Source organism: Aedes aegypti, unplaced genomic scaffold (assembly GCF_002204515.2).
Source record: "Aedes aegypti strain LVP_AGWG unplaced genomic scaffold, AaegL5.0 Primary Assembly AGWG_AaegL5_hic_scaff_1181_PBJ_arrow, whole genome shotgun sequence".
Classification (NCBI taxonomy): Eukaryota; Metazoa; Arthropoda; class Insecta; order Diptera; family Culicidae; genus Aedes; species Aedes aegypti.
In genome coordinates this window covers 24,962-27,846 of record NW_018734603.1, presented here as the reverse complement: position 1 = coordinate 27,846, position 2,885 = coordinate 24,962, and the positions used below count along the sequence as shown (strand labels likewise).

The 2,885-nt window shown below is 36.2% G+C and overlaps 1 long non-coding RNA gene across 1 annotated transcript; it reads left to right on the top strand.

Moving 5' to 3' along the window:
• The first annotated feature begins 358 nt into the window (after window positions 1–358).
• On the top strand, window positions 359–1,596 carry LOC5570207. Its single transcript, XR_002502824.1, has 3 exons — window positions 359–493; window positions 554–1,465; window positions 1,526–1,596. It is a non-coding gene; the product is annotated as an uncharacterized LOC5570207 (long non-coding RNA).
• Window positions 1,597–2,885: the final 1,289 nt, after the last annotated feature.

Genomic DNA, 2,885 nt, shown 5'->3' with positions numbered 1-2,885 from the left:
CGTGGGTTCGAATCCCACCGGTCGAGGATCTTTTCGGATTGGAAATTTTCTCGACTTCCCAGGGCATAGAGTATCTTCGTACCTGCCACATGATAATGGTCATCACGCTAACTCTGAAGTACCCATTAAATGGGTTCCATGTACCCATTTTTATGACCAGTACTCACGCTAACCCAGAAGTACCCATTAATGGGTACTTTCGTACCCATTTCCAACTAAAGTGGCTTAACCCATTTAATGAGTAAAGCCGATTTACTCATTAAAGAGTATTCGGCAGCAACTTCAAAACATGGGTATTTTTCACTCTTGATAGGTTTCGAATAAATGGATAATGTTGTGGAGGTTCTATGTTTTTGGTGAAACTGGCAACACTGATGGAGCTATACATGAATTCTATTATTATTTATGACCTGTGGAAATTGAGAGAAAGTCAAGTAAAAGCTAAGTTGATAGTTGGAGAGTTGTTCTTCGGAATGCAAGAAAATACTAAAATGTAAGTCCTTTTGTAAATTTAGTTAGCTTAGTTTAAATAAATAATGAAATAAATTTCCAGCATTGAAGCTGATCAAACAGAATCTGCTGTCAATAAGTGTTGAAACGTTCCGAAGCTGAGACTACCCAACAAACTTCAATGATTTTATTTTATCATTGTCAGAGAAGATGACCACTATGGAGGATATTGAACGAAGACTTATCCTGTTGGAGGAGGAGAATAAATCTTGGAGGGTACATTATGAGGAGGAGCAGAGGCGTATAAAAAAGGAGTACGATCAAGGGTTGATCAAAATTAGGGAAAGTTTTAAAAAGGCTATTGAAAAGGTCAAGTTAGACTTCTGTGCTAAGAAGAAAGCAGTTGAAAGTCAGTATGGTATGGCAAATGCTATAAGGCCTAGCTGCCGCAGTGATTCGGAATATATTGGAGTGGCAGTGAACCGTACATCACCAAATTTGGGTACAAACAATGAGCAGCAAAAGTGTTCTATAGGCACTGCCTTCGCTTCACAAATTAAACCTAAAACAAACATTTTTGATATAGTTTACATTGATCAGAACAGATCGATCGTTTTTCGCGAAACGGAATACAACAAACTGTTTATAGATCGCAGTCAATTTTCCATTATACTGGACCCAAAAATACATTTTCAATTGTGTGAAGCGTTGGTACTTTTCGATCCAGGTGGTGTCAATTGTCGACAAGAGTGTGTGGATAATAGATGTTGCTGTGTTAAAGATAGTAGCAATTCCATGGAAAATAGGAAATCAACAAAAAGATTCGACGTGTTACCAGTTTCACGGGGGGAGATTGTTGTGGAGGTTTTATGTTTTTGGTGAAACTGGCAACACTGATGGAGCTATACATGAATTCTATTATTATTTATGACCTGTGGAAATTGAGAGAAAGTCAAGTAAAAGCTAAGTTGATAGTTGGAGAGTTGTTCTTCGGAATGCAAGAAAATACTAAAATGTAAGTCCTTTTGTAAATTTAGTTAGCTTAGTTTAAATAAATAATGAAATAAATTTCCAGCATTGAAGCTGATCAAACAGAATCTGCTGTCAATAAGTGTTGAAACGTTCCGAAGCTGAGACTACCCAACAGATAAAAAAAACCTCATCTTTTGTCGATTTCGCTCTTTATTCAGGAGGAGTTTTTTTTACCAAATTATTACAATAAAACTCAAACGAACGCGAATGAAACAATGCATATGTTTTATTTGAAATATTATATACAAACATTAACACAATCATAATTTGATTAGTAGCGTAAAATGATCTATCTACAGGACACTTTCCCGATACTCCTCCACATGGGCACATCGGAAATCGGCTCCGGAAAATGTTGCGCCACATCCAAATTCGTCCTAGAATGAAAACGATGAAAATAATCACCATTTGACCAGAACAAAAACCGTTCCAAAAACTACTTTCCTTGAAAAGATATTTTTAATGTTTTTGCCAGCACAATTCAAATCCGAATTGACAATCCAAATACGAATAGTTTCAGGAAAACACAAAAACACGCCACCGCGAAGTAAGCTTCAAAATGGCGATGCTGCTCGTCAAAATATCATGCGTATTATATACCCATCATTGGTAAACGAATGGGAACTTCATTAAGGGGATTAAGTACCCTTTTTATGACATTTGAAAAATACCCTTTTTCTGACAATTCAGTACTGGTCATAAAAATGGGTACATGGAACCCATTTAATGGGTACTTCAGAGTTAGCGTGCTGAATTGTCAGAAAAAGGGTATTTTTCAAATGTCATAAAAAGGGTACTTAATCCCCTTAATGAAGTTCCCATTCGTTTACCAATGATGGGTATATAATACGCATGATATTTTGACGAGCAGCATCGCCATTTTGAAGCTTACTTCGCGGTGGCGTGTTTTTGTGTTTTCCTGAAACTATTCGTATTTGGATTGTCAATTCGGATTTGAATTGTGCTGGCAAAAACATTAAAAATATCTTTTCAAGGAAAGTAGTTTTTGGAACGGTTTTTGTTCTGGTCAAATGGTGATTATTTTCATCGTTTTCATTCTAGGACGAATTTGGATGTGGCGCAACATTTTCCGGAGCCGATTTCCGATGTGCCCATGTCATGTGGAGGAGTATCGGGAAAGTGTCCTGTAGATAGATCATTTTACGCTACTAATCAAATTATGATTGTGTTAATGTTTGAATATAATATTTCAAATAAAACAGATGCATTGTTTCATTCGCGTTCGTTTGAGTTTTATTGTAATAATTTGGTAAAAAAAACTCCTCCTGAATAAAGAGCGAAATCGACAAAAGATGAGTTTTTTATCCATTTATTCGAAACCTATCAAGAGTGAAAAATACCCATGTTTTGAAGTTGCTGCCGAATACTCTTTAATGAGTAAA